This window comes from Lissotriton helveticus, chromosome 7 (genome assembly GCF_964261635.1).
Source record: "Lissotriton helveticus chromosome 7, aLisHel1.1, whole genome shotgun sequence".
NCBI classification, from domain to species: domain Eukaryota; kingdom Metazoa; phylum Chordata; class Amphibia; order Caudata; family Salamandridae; genus Lissotriton; species Lissotriton helveticus.
This window is the reverse complement of record NC_136068.1, coordinates 1,582,450,427-1,582,471,948: the sequence shown is the minus strand read 5'-3', so window position 1 is coordinate 1,582,471,948 and position 21,522 is coordinate 1,582,450,427. Positions and strand designations below refer to the sequence as shown.

General features: G+C 48.1%; 1 protein-coding gene across 1 annotated transcript in view; it reads right to left on the bottom strand.

Moving 5' to 3' along the window:
- Nucleotides 1–21,522, bottom strand: part of LOC144770521 (excitatory amino acid transporter 2-like) — a 712,365-nt gene that overhangs the window by 63,569 nt on the left and 627,274 nt on the right. The gene's annotated exons all lie outside the window — the stretch shown is intronic.

Here is a 21,522-nt window from a genome sequence, read left to right as displayed (position 1 = left end):
CAAAACCATGCCTAGCAAGCAAGCAGGAAAGGGTTCCGATATGGAGAAGGTGTTACGCCTGTTGTCGAACCGGATGGCTTGTATGGACCGAAAGCTCGGTCAAGTCCAATCGCTCGGTAGAGGTTTGGCGGAGGTGAAGAAACAATTGGCCGCATTGAACGACCCAGGTCAGCCGAAAAAGGTAATAGGCCCGGCCTTGCCGGGAGTTGCCCCCAAGGTTGGAGGGAAGAGGGTCAAAGAGAGGGCGGTTTCAGGGGGGTCACGGTCACAGAGGTACCTCCCATCACCCCCCTTATACCGGCTGAGAACCCAGAGTTAGGCCAGCCGATCCCAAGAGTGATCGCCCCGGCCGAGGACGATGAGATGCCCCCAGAATTGGCCGCACAGTTGACGGCATGGCTCAAGACAAAGGTGGGGGGCACAGTGACCCTGGGAGACCCGGCCGAAGATGCCAGGGTACTAATAAAGCAGTTACGGCAATCGAGAGATGCCGCAAGGGCGAGTGTTCCTCTTGTTCCCCCACAGGTGGCGCCGGGAGTACCAGCAGCTGGTCAAGAGAAGATTGCGGCAACAACAGCCGATCCGGGTAAGCTCGCATTGCCGATGGTGGGGGAGGGCTCGATACCCTCAAGGCGGGAAAAGGTTGCACAGCACATTCCCATGGCCACGAAAGAGTTAATATGGGGAGACAAGTATGTCAACATGTTTTCATTATTAACGGACCATCGTGAGATGGAGTATGCTAAAACGCAGAAAGATTTGCGGCACCCTAGTGTCTGGCGCGCCAAGATGGCCGAGTTCAGGGTGGACGAGACAGTTACGAACTGGGTTAAGGCCTTCTCTATATTTACCGCAGTTATGGGGGAACGTAAACCTGAGGTTATGACTGAGTTGGTTTGCTATCAGAATCGCATTATGGAATTTTATTCAATGTATGAAGGGGAAGAATGGAAAGGCTATGACATGAAGTTCCGTAAAGCAAAGGAATATGATGCTTCTTTGTCTTGGGATTGTTTGGACTCGGTGTCATGGCACAAGCAACTCCTGCCAGGGGCGATAGGTACGTCCTCGCCAGGCGGGAGCGGGTCCGGAGTGGTCCGCCAAAAGCCCGGGGTGCCCTTTCGAGCAGGGACAGGTGGGGGCTATCAGCCTAGAGTTGGCGGGAATGGCGGAAAAGGGTGGGTCTGTTGGGGCTTCAATCGAGGCAACTGTAACAGACCGCAGGGGACATGCAAGTTTAAGCATGTGTGTGCCGGCTGTGGGAATTCCTCACACCCGGAAAGTGCATGTAGATCAAAAAATGGGACGGGAGGAAAAGGTGGGTCTAAGCAGGAGTGAGGTGGACCTTTGTGACCGATTGCCTACACCCGTTGATCTCATGGTTATGATTCCGTGGTTAAACAAATACCCTGATCATGTATCCGCTGGGGTGTTGAGGAAGGGATTCTTACATGGCTTCCACATCCCGGCGGGGGACTTTTGGGGGAACTCCTTTTGTAGAAACCAGTTATCGGTACGACACAACCCAGGCGTGGCAGAAAAGAAAATAGCAAAAGAGGTCAGTGTGGGGCGAGTGGCTGGCCCCTTTTCTTGCCCGCCGGTGGCCGAGTTCATCTGTTCCCCGTTAGGGGTTGTCCCGAAGAAAGATCCGGGGGAGTTTAGGCTCATACATAACCTTTCTGCTCCTAGGGGTTCCTCGGTGAATGATGCCATTGACCCAGAAGTTTGTTCAGTACGAAACGCATCGATCGACGATGCCGTGGCCATGTTGAACCACCTAGGCCCTGGGACGCTGATGGCAAAATGTGATATCGAATCAGCATTCCGGTTGCTGCCGGTGCACCCGCAGGATCAGCGCCTGCTAGGTTTTGCATTCCAGGGAAGTTATTACATGGATAAATGCATGCCCATGGGTTGCTCCATTTCATGTGCATATTTTGAGATGTTTAGCTGTTTTTTGGAATGGGCATTTACCGAGGCTACAGGACATAGACATGTTATGCATTATCTGGATGACTTTCTGTTTTTGGGGGCAGCCGGGGATACGAACTGCGCACAGGCGCTGTATGATTTCTGCATCCTCATGAATGAATTTGGTGTCCCATTGGCACCAGGTAAGACGGTTGGACCATCTACTTCACTGGAGTTTCTGGGAATTGAGCTCGATTCTGTGAAGGGGTGTTTCCGATTACCAGTTGAAAAAGTGATCAAGTTCCGGGCTTCCTTGATGCAATGCCTGGGTGGGGAGAAAGTGACCCTGCACCAGTTACAACAAACAGTGGGTCAGCTTAATTTAGCCTTCAGGGTGATTCCTATGGCCCGCCCGTATTCGCGCTCTATCGCGCAAGCTATGGGAGGTCTCAAAGAGGGTCACCACCGTACGAGACTGTCTGGAGAGGTTCGCCAGGATATGCGTATTTTGGTTGGCATTTCTGGCGGACTTCAACGGTCGGGTCGTCTGGAACTCCCCGCCAGAGTCTTCGGAGGAATTAGGTCTATGGACCGACTCGGCAGGGAGCGTGGGTTTTGGCGCCATCTTAGGTGATCGATGGTCGGCACAAACATGGCCAACATGGTGGCACTCCAACGGTCTCACAGGTAACATTGGGTTCTTGGAGTTATTCCCCATCTGGGTTGCTCTGATGACATGGGCTGACGACTTCAGGGACCGCTCAGTGGTGTTTTGGTCTGACAATATGACTGTTGTCGAGTGCATTAACCAACAGGCAGCACGCTGCAAAATGATCTTGAGATTGTTGAAAGAGATTGTGCTACTTTGCATGAGACTGAATGTACTGTTCAGGGCAAAACATGTGCCAGGTGTACTGAATCATGCGGCTGATGCACTCTCTCGTTCACATATACAGGCATTCAGGGGTTATCTGCCCACAGCAGACCCAGAGGCAGCACCATTCCCAGAAGCAATGTGGCTAATCGGTGCCTCGGATTACAAGACCTCGTGGCAGCGAGTCTAGCCCCCAGGACAAGGAAAGCATACGAAGGAGCGTTTCGTTTCTATTGCACATATTTAGGTCCCACAGGGAGTCAGAATTGGGGTCAGGAGGAATCCTTCCTGGGGTACCTGGTAGCACTACACAGGGAGGGCCGATCAGTGGCAACGGCCGGTAGGCATAAGGCGGCCATTTCCTTCATGGCCCAGGTACACAGTATAAAAGACCCTACAGGTTCTTTTTTGGTGAAGAAAGCCCTTCGCGGCTGGCAGCGCCTTGAGGGTCGCAAGAAAGATACGAGGCACCCGATTGGCTTAGACAGACTGTCTCTGCTTTTAGCAAAGCTGGATGAGACGTGTTCCTCCCATTACGAAGCAGTTCTGTTCCGGGCAGCGTTCACATTGGCATTCCATGGGGCCATGAGGGTGAGCGAACTTGTCGCAAAGAACAAGAGAGATATGGAGGGAGGTTTGTGCAGGGATCACATCCAGATAAGGGGTGATTCGATGGTAATCATGATAGCCAGGTCCAAGACTGACCAGGGGGCTATGGGAGATAGTGTTGTCGTGCAGCGCAGCCATGGGTCCCCCATCTGCCCGTTGAAGTGTGTGGAAGACTATTTGGCGCTAAGAGCGGCCGCTTGGGGGGGGAGCTTGCTCCGACACAAGGATGGCACCCCACTGACGAGATTTCAGTTTCAGAGGGTGCTAGCACTGGCAATCGCTGACGCGGGCATGGACCCGTGCGATTTTGGGACCCACTCCTTTAGGATAGGGGCTGCTACTGAGGCTACAGCCAGGGGTCAGAGTGCTGAGGAAGTGAAACAATTGGTCCGTTGGTCCTCGAATTGCTTCAAAAGGTATGTGCGCTTGCACATGTTGTAAGTGATCAATTGACATGCACTCACGTTTTCTGTCTTTTGTTTACTTTGCAGTTTCGCGAGCCTGCCACGCAGGGCGGAATTGGAGGTCGACCCAGCATCAAGAGACCAGCGGTCAGAGGTCACCGTCTGGAGAGAGGATGGTATGGGTCGTGGGCCACTCATACGTGAGGCGCGCCGGGGACGTATTCAAGGAAAGTGACGCGATTCACGCACCTGGGGAATACGGGTTCAGAGTGGCCTTCCATGGGAAGGGTGGGCTCGTTTTTGACAACTTCGAGTCATTTTTCGAGGGACTTCTAGGGCGGCATAGGTCACCGCCATCTGTAGTCATAGTACACCTGGGAGGCAACGACTTGGTGGCACTGGGTAGACGAGTGTTACTTGAACGTATCTTGTCTGCTGTTAGCTGGTTGGCTAAAAGAGTCCCGGGGTGCACGATTGCCTGGTCCCACATGATTCCTAGAAGGAGGTGGCAGGGGAGCCTGTCGGTGTCAGCTCTGAACCATTCAGTTAAACGGGTCAATAATAAGATTGGTAGATTGTTCCGTTCTGCACAGTTGCATGTCATTCCTCATGGGTGTATCCGGGGTGACCATATGTATCTGAACGATGGGGTTCACCTGTCCAGGGAGGGGAATGATTTACTCATAGGAGACTTTCTTGCATGGCTAAGAGGTTTGAAGAAGCATGACCTATAGGAGGAGTAGGGGGGGACCGGATCGTCGGTCAACTATCCGGTCTGTGGCGGTAAGGTCATGATCGGTGAGCAGTAATTTCAAGGTCCCTAGAGTGGGGCGCCACCCACAATGGATGGGAGCGCCCGGGGGAAGACGGCCATTGGCCCCTTCCACGTGGAGGCGGCACCCACTAAGGATGGTGCGCCTATGGGGAGATGGCCATGGGCCCCTCCCGTGGGGAGGCGGTTAAATGCCCCTCCTTACTAATTTCCCGGGGGCCGGATATCCGCGACGGCGGATAGAGAGTGTGGGGTTGGGGGGAGGAGAGTCCACGCTGTCCTTCCTACAGAGACCTCATACGGGAACTCGGACGACCCTTAAGATGGCGTCGAGTAGAAAGGGGCCCCCACCACGACAAGGGAAGTTACAGTTGGCAATGAGGGTACAGCCCTCTGCGCATGCGCCGCTCACACAGTGAGGGCGGCAGTTTGGTAGTAGGGATCTGACACCGGTTAAGACCTTGCCGTTGGCCCTTAATGCTAGGATGTACATTTTGAGTTAGAGTGTATGCATTTTCAGGATGTTAGCCAAAAGTACATGACTGCATCGAAATGTAATAAATGACAAATTGTACATAATGCATAATGATGAAACTTTTATTTAATGTTTTAAATTTTGTTTCATATTTTAATAAATACGGCCGGGAGGGTGACTCCCTCCCGCCTTCCAAAAGTTCAACTATTGTCCGACTTCCCATCCTTGGGGATATGTGTTGGGAGGGGGTGGCGGGCATCCCGGCCATATGGAAAGGGGCGACCGCTTGGTCCCCCCGAACGTATGGATGGGTGACCCGAACCTCCCGGGAAGCCATTTTGGGCGGGGTGGGCGTAGCCTGGCTGGTATGCCCAAAGCGGCGTAGCCGGGGCGCGCCTTCCCCCGCCCGAGAGGGGTTGTCCTAGACACCTCGACGGAAGACCACGCCCCATAGGCGTATTGGGGACGGGTACACGCCCTCCCGCAGAAGGATAAAGGAGCAGGAACCCAGAAGATCGTCCTCTTGTTCCTCGGATCGGAAGGCTGCACCCACTCGTTGCTCGTGAGCCCTCGACGGAACAAGCAGCAATTTTGACCCACCCACCAGCCCCTTATAACAAATGTCTAGAGGAAATAAAGTTTTGCTGAGTGATGAAAGTATAGGCCTTCTTTTTTAAAGATTTGGTTTGCATTGGAGAAATGTCTTCTTGCATGAAAGATCAGTGGATAACACAGTAAGATGATGTGGAATTTTTCTTTTTAGTAGGTAAACAACTGTCGTATTTATTTGTCGGGCGGTAAGGTCATGATCGGTGAGCAGTAATTTCAAGGTCCCTAGAGTGGGGCGCCACCCACAATGGATGGGAGCGCCCGGGGGAAGACGGCCATTGGCCCCTTCCACGGGGAGGCGGCACCCACTAAGGATGGGGCGTCTATGGGGAGATGGCCATGGGCCCCTCCCAGGGGGGGAGGCGGTTAAATGCCCCTCCTTACTAATTTCCCGGGGGCCGGATATCCGCGACGGCGGATAGAGAGTGTGGGGTTGGGGGGAGAGTCCACGCTGTCCTTCCTACAGAGACCTCATACGGGAACTCGGACGACCCTTAAGATGGCGTCGAGTAGAAAGGGGCCCCCACCACGACAAGGGAAGTTACAGTTGGCAATGAGGGTACAGCCCTCTGCGCATGCGCCGCTCACACAGTGAGGGCGGGAGTTTGGTAGTAGGGATCTGACACCGGTTAAGACCTTGCCGTTGGCCCTTAATGCTAGGATGTACAATTTGAGTTAGAGTGTATGCATTTTCAGGATGTTAGCCAAAAGTACATGACTGCATCGAAATGTAATAAATGACAAACTGTACATAATGCATAATGATGAAACTTTTATGTAATGTTTTACATTTTGTTTCATATTTTAATAAATACGGCCGGGAGGGTGACTCCCTCCCGCCTTCCAAAAGTTCAACTATTGTCCGACTTCCCATCCTTGGGGATATGTGTTGGGAGGGGGTGGCGGGCATCCCGGCCATATTCCCCTTTGCTGCTTTTGAACACGACACTGCTTAGCTGTTTTTGCAGACTTAGCTTGGATGAAGGTCTATACATGGGAAACTGGTTGTTTTTCGACATCTCTAGACATACATCGTATCCCCAGTCTGTACAGTGAGTGCTAAGGCGCCGAAGTTATCATAACGTGAGCCTGTTTATTGGCTTGTCCGTGTAACACATTCTAGACACAACAATTTGGCAGCTGCAAGCCAAGTAGGATTCTGGCGCCTTTATCATAGCACACTTGCCAGATTTGCACACACTTGGAAGATTCCAGGCATGCAGAGAGACTAACCGATCCTGATGTAATTTACACTTACTGAGCGGACAGGTAAACGGGGTCCCCCTAAGATTACTCCAGAGACCTTCAATAGTTTTATTATACATAGTTCCTAGATAGGGAGGGTGTTTTAAATAGGCGCTTTTATCACCTGTTTGCACTATCATTATAACATGATTCCTCCTTTTATATTTTATGGAATTGTAACCATGCTTTCCGTATTATTATTATCCATATGTATGCTGATGTTGATTAAAATACTGCGCTTGAGATCACGTCACTAAAATAAACATTTTAACCTTACCGTGTCTCTATTTTACTCCTGTTGTGGACTGGTATGAGCGTATGACAAAAGAGTGTTCTCACTTCCCACTATTCCTGAGATGGTTCTAGGTCGCATGTTCTAGAATATCTAATCATTGGTTTCTTTGCTATAGGAGCTAATGTGACACTGATTGCTAGTCTGGTAGGGGATTTTGGGTACTAAGTAAGTGTTGGCACACCCTAATTCACTGAGGTCCTAAGTCTCTGTGCACAGTTCTGTATTTGCGCAGAATGAGTGAGTGAGTGAGTGAGTGATGATATTTCTAAAGCGCACTAATGCCGAGGCATCTTGGCGCTATGCAGGGTAACTGGCGAAAAGTGCTGGCAACTGTCCTATCGAGTGAAAAGCCACGTCTTAACTTCCTTCCAGAACTGCATGTTGTTGGAGATTTGTCTTAACTGTTGTGGTAGTGAATTCCAAAGCCTCGAGGCCAGGTGGGAGAAGCTCTTCCCTCCCCAAGGTCGTCTATTAAACTTGGAAACCATAGCCAGCCCATGAGAGGCAGACCTCAAAAGTCGGGTTGGCATGTACCTCGTAAATAGGAGTTGAAGATCGGAGGCCCCTGCTCCCGCCAGTGCTTTATGGACCAGACATAGCGCTTTAAAGTCAATCCGCCTCGGAACTGGAAGCCAGTGTATCTGCTTGATGGCCTGTGAGGTGGAATGGTATTTGGGCAGAATCCCTGTTACAGTATCTCCTTGACCTGAATAGGGCTGTGCCTGGCAAGGTGAATGCTGGCTCCACCTCCTACTTTGCGTCTGATGGCAGACTCCTTCTTTCTGAAAGGAAGGATGCAGCCTGGTAAACAAAGTGCTCCAGGCCTGAGCAGAACTGGTTCTGGCTGGCTTCAGTGACTAGAGACTTTTGAGAACAAAGACTTTTGGGGTATAAATATCTGTTCTCAAACCCCTGATTTTTGTGTTGCTCCTGGATGTCAAGAGGAACCTCCATCCGTGTTACTGAAGGAATCTGCAGGAGAGGACTGTCCTTGTGCATGTGTGCTGTTTCTTGGATTGCCTGCAACTATTCCCCTTGGACTTGGAAGAAGAGGGAAAAGTACTTTTGAGAGACTTTTATTTTGCTAAGCAATCCCCCAAGGGCTAGAAGAGAGCTAGCCTCCTGCTGGAGTCATGGCACATCTGACTCACCCACCAGCCTCCTGATTCCTCCCAGCAGGGAATTCTATCTGCAGGTGAGGCTCCTGTGAGTTCCAGGGACTCTAGTTCTACTACAGAGAAGAGAGTGCTGAAAATCGGCGCTAACACCGTTCGCGAGCCGCCGCAGCTGAAGAGCGTAAGAAAAATCATCGCGCTGCTGCCGCCGAGCGCTCGCAAACTGTAGATCATCGCATCGCACGATTGCGGACCACAAAGTGCTTGCTACCCCGAGAGATCATCGCATCACACGTTTGCGGGCTTGTCGAAGGCTCGCTAACCCCAGTTCATCGAATCGAGATCATTGCAGAGCGGGCGCCGTGCGTCTGCCATTTTCCTCACATGGCACCCGGATCGTCGCTCCCTCACGGGGCGCCATTTTCTTTCGTCGCAACAAGATCGCACACGCAACAGGATCAGCGCATCATCCTCCCTTGTGGCAAGGATTCAACTCACCGCCGGCCCACCGTGGGGAAAATCATGGCTACAGCTTGTTTGCGACATTTTGCTACGAAATCCAGGTACTTTTTAAGTAAAAGGGTTGCCGAGACCCCTGCCTTGACCTGAACCCCTATTTGAACACTTTGAACTCTTTTTCAAGAGTACCCCCTTTTTTCAGTACTGTGGCTTTTTAACGTTATTGGTCTGGTGTTAAGTCTATATATAAAGATACTACTTGTGTGGTGTCCCTTTGTAGTGTCCTTCACTGTGTTACTGTGTATGATCATAAATGCTTTACACACAGCCTCTGAGATAAGCCTAGCTGCTTGTGCTACGTTACCACAGGGTTGAGCAGGCGTTATCAAAGGGTGTAGCCCCCTTACTCTGACTTAGGAAGAAGGGTCCCTACTTGGACTGTGGCCAGCCACTGCCAACTAGAGACCCCCATTTCTAACAATGACTATATGTGAGAGTGAGTGATTGCAAGAGTATCTGTTTGGAAGAGTGTGTGTTTCTATGAGTGATTGTTTAAGAGAGTAAGTATGTGTTAGTATCTGTAGAAATAAGTGTGGTGGTGTGTGACTGTATAAGCAGGGAAATAGGTGTGTGATAGTTCATGAATGAGTGCATGACTGACCAGGTGTATGAGCAACTCTTTGGGTGAGTGGCAGTATGTAAGTGTCTATATGGGTTTAAGAGTGGATATATTAGTGGCTGTATAGATGAATGACTGTGTGAAGTAGTGACTGTATGGGTTAGTGGGTGGATGTGTGTGTAGACGTATGAATCACTGAGCAGCTATGTACTAACTGCTATTGGTCTGTCTTTGGTTTTGATCTCCAACACTAATGACATTCCACCGTCGTAAGCCCTGTGCGACTCCCTCGCCAAGATATCAGACGTCCACGACAGCTAGCTTCAACACTCAGACAGCCCCAACAGACAAGTACACAACAGACCCTTCGCACACCATCGACCACAAACCCCTGTTAGCCTGGACAAGCGTGAGCGTCAATGACACCATCAAGACCACAAGCACAATCCTCACCGGCTCACTGTTAGACTCATTCCTGCACCACGTCTTCAACAAAGCAAGCAGCTCCATCACACCCCACCTTCACAATGTCATCAATCTTTCTCTCAAGACCGCAACCTTCCCAGAGAGCTGAAAACACGCCAAGATCAACCCCCTACTCAAAAAACCTAAGGCAGACCCAAGAGATCTCAAGAACTTCCGGCCCATCTCTCTGCTCCCCTTCCCAGCCAAGGTCATCGAGAAAATCGTCAACAGACAGCTAACCCGAACCTCGAAAATAGAATCTTGGGCCCTTCCCAGTCAGGGTTCCGCAGCAACCACAGCACCGAGACTGCCCTCATTGCCGCCATCGACGACATCAAGATCCTGCTGGGCAACGGTGAGCTCGCAGCACTCATCCTCCTAGACCTCTCTGCCGCCTTCGACACAGTCTGCCACTGCACTCTACGTGCATGCCTCCACACCGCCGAGACAAGGCTCTGGAATGGACCACCTTCTTCCTCTCCGGCAGAACCCAGAGAGTCCGCCTCCCCCATTCCGTTCCAAAGCCTCCGAGATCATCTGCAGCATATCCCAGTTATCCTCCCTCAGCCTGACACTGTTCAACATTTACATGGCCCCGCTCGCACACGTCGCCCGACAGCATACCCTCAACATAATCTCCTACGCCGACGACACTCACCTGATCCTCTCCCTCACCGAGCCAACCTCCACGAAAGAATGAAGGCCGTCACGACTGGATGAAGATCAGCTGTCTGAAGCTGAACTCGGATAAGACGGAGGTCCTCATTCTTGGCTCCAACCCTTCAGCCTTGGACAACTCTGAGGTTCCGTGGTTTTCGGGACCGGACTCCATTTTGTTTGCGTCGTCTGAAGACGCCATTTTATGTTGCCCTCAGGTAGGCCTAGGTAGTAAACGAACGAACGAAGTTGTATGGGCCCTGTTGTTCATGTACGCATTTAAACAGGCCCTTTTCGATTTGCGAGTGAGCTGCAAAGATGCTGACCCCGTCACCTGAAATTGACCCTTTACGAAGCCAGTTTTCTTTAGCTTATCATTGTAGGAGTTCCCAATCAATGTTCAGGATATCGTTAGTTTTTAGTGTTCTTGCCCATATCACTCAACATCTGAATTGTTTCTTTCCTTTACGACTTTTCATTACGTGGGTAGTGCTTTCAATTATGGGTTTGTCCGGCTTGTGGTAATAGAATTTGGGACAGTCCTAATACTTACCTTGTGGGTTGGTACGATGTAAAGTGAGCTTTTTGAAATGTAATACTGTATGTAAAATGTACGTGATTGGTCAGAATTTGCCGCAGTGGGTGTGCATACGTAATTAACAGAAATTGTGCATAAAAAGTGATGTCTCGCTCTATGAAAATTGAACAGTTTCTTGAGTTGTACACTGTGTTGTATTGCTGAGATTACTGTTACTAGCTGCAGCTAATAAATTGATCTCTGACGCCAAACAGAAGTATTCCGTGTCTCTGTAGTCTAAGACAGGAGAAACCCGAAGACTTCGTGTGTGTCCCTGGCACCGCTGGGTTCTAAGAAAACCCGGTTCTTCAGTTGGCGCCCAACGTAGGGCCACTTCAGCGGTACCGGTCCAAGCCCGAGGATCGGGAGGAGCCACGTAAGGAAATTCTGGAGGAAGGCCGCCACTTCATCGACCCCTGCATGTCGACATGGACCGAAAGTCTTTGCTGCGAGGCCTCCTGCTTTTCGACGGCTACGAAGGACTGCTGCCCTGACGGTCGCCCTGTCTTGGACCCTTGATTGATCCTTTGTAGAGCGAGACGATAGACGGTCTTCTGGTGGCGTGACAGATACTTTGGTTAAGTATAAGTGGGTCGCTCCCATGACTTTGTTTGGTTCTTGGTTTGGTTTGATTCGGGTACTGCAGCAACCGAAGCCGAGGGGCTCGTATATTTGCAAGTGTATCGATAATTGATAACCCCTTGAAGTTTGAAGCTAGATTAGTGAGCTATAAGATGCCTGGTCTTAGCAAAATTAGGAGATGGTTTAGTTGTGGTTGCAACAGGGATTCGCGATTGGAGGATTCGTGCCCGATACCTCCGGTTGGAACTCCGACTTATGAGCTCTATTCAAAACACGGATTGGGTCCTATTACTTATAACGAAGTGTGGGTCCGCTATACTAGGAAAGATGGTGTCTTACGATGGCCCCAACATGGTAGCTTCGAATTAAATATTTTAGATAATCTGGAAGTTGCGCTATTTAAGAAGAAAGCCCGGCCGGCAATGTTTGACTCTTTCCGTCTCTAGCGAAAGGAAGCCAAACAGCGAGAAATTAAGCAAGCGAAAAGAGATAGGAAAGATAAGAATATGTCAGTACTACAAGCTGCTAGGCAGTTTAAAGCAGACGAGGAAGATCGAGTGAGTGAAGTTTCACATAGACAGCGTTGCATGGCCATAGATAAATGTTATCCGGCCTTGCCGTCTTCTCTTCCGAAAGTGACGGAAGACCTTGAAAAAGATCCTTTGATGTCTCATTTTCTGAGATTGCCACCCCCTTAAGTGCAGGGTGCTACTGCGCCTCCATTACCCCCGGTTGTTCCACCCTTTGTTGTTCAACCTCCTGCTGTTGTTCAGCCACCCGGTGCTCCACAGATGGTTTTGCCTCCTACTGCGCAACCCACTCTAGGGTCGCAAGCTTTGCTTCCAGCTTTGCCTCAAACTCTTTTGCCTTCTGCTTCTGCATCTCCGACTCCTACTGTTCCTGTTCCTCCTTTGTCTCAAGATTTTAACTTTCCTGTTTTTACGCCTACTTCTTCTCCTTCTGCACGAAAACGAATGACTGAAACTGTTGTCAATTTGTTGTCTCCATTGTTTGGGCCATTGAGTATGACCCCTGTTTTGGAATGTAAGCAGAGTCGTAGTCAGATTCCTAGTTCTGAAGAGCGAGCAGTGTTGGATTTATTGGCTCGTAGATGGGTTTTGAATGCTCCCAGGTATAATTTGCCATCAGTTATGGATGTTTTCTTTCAGTGGGAGCCGCCTAAACAGAGGTATGTTTTTGATGTAATGTGTGCCTTTTTGAGACAGGAATGGGAACATAATGAGTTGGGTCCGATTCCGAAGGAAGTGCTCAATGTTCAGTCAGAGTTTGCTCAAGGGATGATAGTGGAATCTGATGTTACAGATGCTGTAGAGACGATACTTGCTTTCAGGTCTAGGTTACCGCCTCAGCCATTGTATGAACCTGATCCTTCTGTTAGGAGGAAAGTGAAGCAGTATCCTATGAGAGAAGTTCCCCCTGTATGGAGAGAGGCTGTTCAGGCTGATGTTAATCGGGGTATTCAGGCTGCAGAAGCCCACTTTCAGCGAGTGTGGGTACATGTTCCTTGGAAGCGAGCAGGGGTCTTGGCTCTTAAGCAGACCTTACCTGACCCTCGTAAGAATCCTGCTGGTTATTACAAGGAGTTGTCTCAGACAGTTGAAGCGTGTATCTTGAATTTAGCTGATATAGATATGTTGATGGATAATGTAGTTCCGTAACCTTTGTGGGCGAAGATTCGTCATGAGAATCATGCGGCAGAATTAGGTGATACATGGGCTAATATTGTTGCCGCAGATGGTAGACAGGTAGGAGGTGCTAAACCTGAGCCTTTAGTTTCAGAATTACCTGGTAAAATTATTAACCTAATAAAAACTATGATGCCTGCTTTACGAGAGAACTGGGATAAGTTAGCAGCATGCAAACAGAAGAAAGATGAGAGCGTGTCCGATTTCTTCACGAGGTTTGAAGAAACGTTTATTGATCATAGTGGTCAGGACATGAGTACAGAAGGTGGGCAAAGATTGTTCGTGGACAAATTTGTCTTTAATTTGCTTCCCGAGCTTCCTAAGAAGTTAAAAGACTCTGAGAGTTCATGGGCTGTTTCTTCGTCGGCCCAGATATTGGCTACTGCACACTATTATGAGAATAGGGATAAAGATGAGAAGGATAAAGCAGAGAAGAAAACTAAAGATTTAAAGACGAAGGTTCTTTTGCAGCAAGCTTATCCGCCTCGTCAGAATCAGCCTCAGTTCCAGCAACCTCCACAGTTTCAGAGATTGTTACAGAAACCTGAGCCTTATGCTCAGCGATTCTTTCCTGGACCTAATCAGTGTGCTTATTGCAGAGAGGAAGGTCATTTCAAGAATAGTTGCCCGGCTGTGTTACAGCGTACGAATGGCGTATCTGGTCAGAGAGGTCGTGGTTGTTTCCAGCAAGCTCCTAGGGGTAGGGGACGTGGTGTGTTACCCGAGAATGAGCGTTCCTCTTCCCTTCAGAATTCTGCGAACTACTTTGACAGTCAGAATGTTCCGACTGGTCAGTCTGCACAGTACTATGTTGATGAATATTATGTCGAGAGTGAGAGTGCAAGTTATAATGATAGTTAGGACAGCCATGGGCAAAGAGAGGGAGTAGTGTCAGTTCCAGTCGATCAGAGTGGACCTTATGTTGAAGTGACTACATCAGGTGTGACAGAACCTTTTCTTTTGGATACTGGTGCGACAAAGAGTTCTATTATGCACTCTAAACTTCCTGGCGCACCTTTGTCTGGCTTGACCAATGTTTCCGTAGGATTTTCAGGCGCCCCAGTTTGTAACCCGATTTCTGATCCTTTGCCTCTTTCTATTGGCCCTTGTAAATTGGAAACTCCTCTTATTCTAACGACTGGTTGTAATGAGAATCTGTTGGGATTGGACTTGCTGAAAAGATTGTATGCGACATTACATTGTTCTCCTTCGGGAGTACACCTTACCTTAGGTAAGAGAGTGATTTCTCCGATGTATGTGTCTAAAGATTGTTTGCCACTGGAATTGCGTTCTCTTCCTGATACGCATTGGGCTACGGGTCCGAATGATGTTGGTCTTTTGCAGATCCCGCCCTATGTTGTCACCCTCAAGTCGAATGCTAGGCTACCTCGTATCCCACAGTGTAAAATATCGAGCGATGGCGAGAGAGCTCTTCTAGCAATTATCTACGATTTGGTTGAGAAGGGTGTAGTTGAAGAAACGAGAGGTAATGTGTGGAACAGTCCTGTTTTGCCTGTCCTTAAGCGTACTGATGCTTCTAAGACACCTGTGTATCGGTTTGTGATCGATCTCCGAGAGGTAAACAAGATTGTGGTGCCACAGTTTCCTGTTGTCCCGGATATCACTGCTTTGTTGACTCTCATTCCTGCTTCGGCAGCTTGGTTTTCTGTGATCGACCTAAAGAATGCTTTCTTTAGCATTCCGATTGCTGAGGAGAGTAGAGATATTTTCGGCTTCCCTTTAGGAGGACGAAGCTTCCGGTTTAAGAGAGCTCCCCAAGGTTATTGTGAAAGTCCCTCAATTTATAGTCAGGCGTTGAAAACTCAGCTTGATAGTTTTGTGTTGCCTGTTGGTGCTAATCTTATTCAGTACGTTGATGATCTGTTGGTTGCTGCTGATGACGAAGAGATTTGTAAAGAGGCTACTCTTTCTTTGTTGCGACATTTGTCTGACCTTCACCATAAAGTGTCACCTTCGAAGTTGCAGTATTGCCGACAAGAAGTAACCTACTTAGGTCATCTCTTGTCGAAGGAGGGAAGGGGATTGACCCCAGAATGAATTCAAGCGATTGCGCAAATGAGTGTACCATCTACACAGAGAGAAGTGCGTGCTTTTTTAGGTATCACTTCGTATTGTAGACAGTGGATCCCTAACTTTTCCCTGCTAGCGAAACCGCTGTTGGCACTGACTCTTAAAGATACTCCGTATCCTCTCCCTTTGTCTGATGAGTGCCAGAAAAGTTTTTCTGAATTTTGCGATGCATTGTGTTCGGCTCCTGTGTTGGGTACTCCAGACTATAGTAAGCCTTTCACGTTGTACGTGCACGAGAGAGAAGGTTGTGCGTTGTCAGTGTTGACACAGAGATTTGGAGACAAGCAACGTCCATGTGCGTATTTTTCAGCCACGTTAGACCCAGTTGCTAAAGCGTTGCCGAGTTGTGTAAGAGCTACAGCGGCAGCGGCTGTTTCTATTCGACAGTCTGCTGGTTTAGTATTGGATAATACGTTGATTGTGATGGTCCCACATGCAGTGGATACTTTATTGAACATAACCAAGACTCAGCACCTTACTAGTGCACGTCGGTCAGGGTATGAGTTGACAGTTTTGGCTAGCCATGTTCACATCAAAATATGTAATGTGTTGAATCCAGCTACATTGTTGCCGATGTCTACAGAGATGGATGCTCAAGAACAGCATGATTGCTTCCTTCGTACAGAGGAAGAAACGAAAGCTAGAGTTGACTTGAAAGATACTCCTCTTGAGAATGTTGATGGTACTTTATGGGTAGATGGTTCGTGTTTCATGCTTTCGAATGGTGAAACGACTGCAGCATATGCCGTCACAACTTTACATACAGTTGTTGAGACAGCACGCATAGCACAGAATTCTGCGCAAGCAGCAGAGTTGATTGCATTGACACGAGCGTGTGTGTTGTCAGAAGGAAAGCGAGTGAATGTTTATACCGATAGCCAGTACGCGTTTGGTGTTGCCCATAGTTTTGGATGTTAGTGGAGAGAGAGAGGATTCCTGACTTCCCATGGCACAAAGATTCAGCATGGGCAGTTAGTGAATGAACTTTTGGAATCTCTTACTCTCCCAAAGCAGATTGCAATTGTGAAGTGTAGTGCGCATAAGAAAGTTGTGGACGATGTTGGTCGAGGGAATGCGTTTGCGGATGAAGTTGCGAAGGAAACGGCGAGAGATATGATGAGCCGTATGTATGTGGCAGGTCCTGCAAGATGGGTTGTGGAAAGAGGAATGTGTGAAGACACAATAGAAAGTGTGAAGATGATTCAGGCTGAAGCTACGGAAAAAGAAGTGAGTACGTGGAGAGAAAGTACGGGTATGTTGGATTCGACAGGTTGTTGGGTTGAGTTATCAGAACACCAGCGATGGTTGTTGACTGATGCGTATGTGCTCCCAGTGGTTACAATGGCTCATGGAATGGCTCACATTAGCTCGAAAGGGATATGCAAGTTGTTGGCTCCAGTATGGCAGAATGCTGGAATTCCGAAATGTGCTGAGAACGTGGTGAAGCATTGCATGATTTGTTTGAAGTACAGTCCTGGAAAGGGAACTCCAACTCCAGCTGGTCATTTTGCTCCTCCGACGTATCCATTTGAAGTGATACAGTTAGATTACATACACATGGAGAGAAGCAACAATCTGAAGTATGTCCTTGTGGTTGTTTGCGCCTTTTCCAGATGGATAGAGGCCTACCCCCTAAAGGATAATACTGCCTTGTCTACAGCCAAGGTTTTGCTTAAGGAGTATTGCCCTAGGTATGGTTTGCTGAGAATTGTATGGTCGGACAATGGGAGTGAATTTGTGGGTCAAGTTATGAAGAAAGTGTGTGCTGGAATAGGGATAAGCCAAAAGTTCCATGCTGCGAATCACCCCCAGTCAGCTGCACTTGTTGAATGTTATAACGGTACACTTAAACTGAAAATTGCTAAGATTCAAGCGAGCACTGGTCTTACATGGCCGGATGTCTTGCCATTGGCTCTTTTGTCAACAAGGACGACTGTGCATTCTCGTGTGGGACTTAGCCCATACGAAATAGTGTTTGGTCGTCCAGCGAATGTTTGGAATGTGCCTCGCCCCAAGAAATATAGCGACCTTGAGTACCCTATATTGGTGGATTACTTACATGACTTGACTGCTAAATTACGTGTTCTCCACCAACAGGTCTATGACAGTTTGCCGACAGCTACTACAGATGCAGGCCATGTGCTTTAACCTGGAGATTCGGTGTTGATTAGAAACTTCCAGCGCACCAAGAACTTGGAACCGAGATGGACTGGTCCCTATTTAGTTCTTCTGGTCAGTAGAACTGCTGTTAGAGTAGCTGGCAAAAAGAAGTGGGTGCATGCCACCCATACGAAAAAAGTTCAGTTGCCCTTACCGTATGACAAGTGGGTGAGGGATGGAATAGCTGACACAGAATACGAAAGGGTTCCCAGATTCGTGCCTTTTAGTGATGCACATTTGACATGGACTCAGTCAGAGCGCGAGGATGATGATGTTCTGCAAGCTGCTGTGCCTCCGACCTTGAGACTTGATACGACGAATCCGGAACTCCTCTTTAAGGATCAGACTGTGCCTGGTAAAGAGTGCTACAATTTAAGATCGAAAAAAGGCATTTGAAATGGACTAATAAAGTTGAATTTTTTTTATGTAGTGAAATACACCTTGTTGGATCAAGAGACTTTTTTTTAACTTTTTTCCTTTTTCGAGTCACCATCCGGACTCAGCTGCAGGGTCACGGTATAAGTTCTTAAGGGGTGAGCCGCTTATTGACGCAAGGTCTGCGGTTCAGGGTCGTTAGTGCGATCTTGGCGCACCCTTAAGTGAAGAGGGAAAATTGCCGTGAGCAGCACGTTAGAGAATGGAGTCTTTTGAGTTCAACAAGGGTGTTAAAAGATTTGATCTCAGAGCGAAAATGTGCACATTGATCAGTAACAAATGTTTTTTGATAATGTGTTTTCTAATGCTTTTGAATATTACGATAGCTTGTGTGGGTTGGGTCTTCTATGCCACACAACAGACGCTTGCATCTACCTCCCAACCTACTCTTTCTTTTCCTACTGTTTCCCCACATGAGTTTTATACGTTGCCTGAACACGAACAGACACGAAGATCAGAATTTGTGAACAATTCGTTTATACAGATGTTACATCAGCATCAGCTAGTTGTAAATACCACGAATTGTTGGGTGTGTGGTCTTATGCCGCATACGACTGATAAGGGAATGCCATATTTGGTTTTGCCTTTTTCACCTAATAGGTCAGTATGGGCACTCCAGTCAATGCTCATCTAGGCGAATGAAGCATCTCCTGTACGTTCCATCAAAGATAATGGGAATAATAATGCCTTGATACAGGGAATAGTAGATATGGTCAGAGATCTTGATGCATATAATGCTATCCCTAAAGATGAGGTACGAGCATATGTTGGTTGGAACAAGACAAGATATAGCATTAGTCTGACAGAGAAAGAGAGACAGAAAAGGTCTCCTCCTATTTGGATCGTACCCCACCGAGGTCATCTTTGTCTGCAAGGCAATGGTCAGAATCCGAGAGCTCAGTTTGGTAGGAGTGTGTGCGTTCACACCTATGTCCATACGTCCCAGAAATCTCCACCGTTCGTGCCAGCTAAAGGCACATATTTTGTTTGTTATGACAGAGCATATACATGGTTGCCTTCTGATTTTTCAGGCACATGTTATGTGGCGTTTTTGCTTCCCCCTACGTATACAGCTGCTTTCAACTACCATAAGACAAGATATGGTAGAGGTGTTATTGATGTGGAAGACACTGCTGCACAAGAAGTTGGAGACTTCTTTAAGGGTTTTTTGCCCTTTTGGGGTCCTATGGCTAATAGTAGGACTATTCGACAGCTTACGAGAGTGGTCGAGGCCACTATCAATGAGACTGCAGGTGCTCTTAGCAATATTACAGCTGAGCTTCAAGCGGATCGCCTTATGACATTACAGAACCGCTTTGCTTTTGATATTAGACTGGCAGATAGAGGTGGAGTGTGTAAATTGATCAGGTCTAGTTGCTGCGTTTTCATACCAGATAATTCCCCGACAGTGTACCAAGCCATCTTGAGGTTACATAAGTCCACTGAGTCTATACATGTAGACGAAGGGAACTGGTCGGTGATAGGATGGTTTTGGGAAATGCTGTCCAAATGGGGATGGAAGATTCTGATGTTTTTTGGTATGGCTTTAGCGATCCTTTTCTCGTGTTGCTTATGCATCCAGTGTGGTCCCGCCATTTGTGGCCTTTGTGCTATGATCTGTGTGAGAAGACCTGTCCCGAGAGAAGTGAGGGATAATAAGATGATGTTACAGCAACACCTTGATGACCTGATGAGAATAGATATAGACCTGGATTCAGATTGACATGGGTTTAGGTCATTGCCTACGTAATGGCAAAAGGAGGGTCTGAGGTTCCGTGGTTTGCGGGACCGGACTCCATTTTGTTTGCGTCGTCTGAAGACGCCATTTTATGTTGCCCTCACGTAGGCCTAGGTAGTAAACGAACAAACGAAGTTGTATGGGCCCTGTTGTTCATGTACGCATTTAAACAGGCACTTTTCGATTTGCGAGTGAGCTGCAAAGATGCTGACCCCGTCACCTGAAATTGACCCTTTACGAAGCCAGTTTTCTTTAGCTGATCATTGTCTGAGTTCCCAATCAATGTTCAGGATATCGTTAGTTTTTAGTGTTCTTGCCCATATCTTATCCTACTCAACATCTGAATTGTTTCTTTCCTTTTTACGACTTTTCATTACGTGGGTAGTGCTTTCAATTATGGGTTTGTCCGGCTTGTGGTAATCGAATTTGGGACAGTCCTAATAATTAACTTGTGGGTTGGTACGATGTAAAGTGAGCTTTTTGGAATGTAATAATGTATGTAAAATGTACGTGATTGGTCAGATTTTGCCGCAGTGGGTGTGCATTCGTATTTAACAGAAATTGTGCCTAAAAAGTGATGTCTCGCTCTATGAAAATTGAACAGTTTCTCGAGTTGTACACCGTGTTGTATTGCTGAGATTACTGTTACTAGCTGCAGTTAATAAATTGATCTCTGACGCCAACCAGAAGTATTCCGTGTCTCTGTAGTCTAAGACAGGAGAAACCCGAAGACTTCGGGTGTGTCCCTGGCACTGCTGGGTTCTAAGAAAACCCGGTTCTTCAACTCCTGGTGGCCGACGGCACTGGGGGCAGCCCCTACACCCACCAACCATGCACACAACGACCATATCACCCCTCACTTGAGAAACCTGCACTGGCTCCCGTCAACAAGAGGATATCCTTCAAGCTCCTCATCCACGCACACAAGCACTCCACAAGACCGGCCCAGCCTACCTCAACAGACGGCTCTCCTTCTATATCCCCAACCGCCAGCTACGCTCTGCCGACCTCTCACTCGCCACCGTACCGCGCATCAGAAGAAAAACCACCGGCAGGAGATCCTTCTCCCACCTCACCGCCAAGACATGGAACACCCTCCCACTGAGCCTACATCAGACCCAAGACCTGTTGACCTTCAGGAGGATACTCAAGACCTGGCTGTTCGATCAGTAACACCCCCCCCACCCCTCCTCGCAAGCGCCTTAAGACTCTCGCGGGTATGTAGTGCGCTTTACAAACGATTGATTGATATTGGTGGTCTATATTTTAGAGCGGGTGCATGAAAGGTTTTATTAGGGTACCAGGAGATGCATCAGATGATCACGTGGATGATGTAATCAGTGATGTCATCAGTAATTTGTAAACAACGCAACAAACCGGAGGTCTAAAGGACAATACTATGGCAGGCTATCTACGCTTTCACTCAAGTAAAGTGGTACCTAAATCCCAAATAAGACCAAAAAATAAAGAACTTACAGGAGAAGAACGCTATAATGATATGTGGCAAGATCCAGCACAGTTTGTCTGGATAGCCATCAACTTCTCGTTGTGATCAGTATTATCATTTGGTCAACCAGCTAGAGAAGTGGTATGTCTCTTGATCATAGAGACCACCATTGCTATGGTAGTGGGCTGGATCTTGGCCGCATTCGCTTTGGAAAATACAATAAGCAACTAAGTAGTTGACCGCCAAAAGAATAAAGTGCAGTGCAAAACACAAAAAT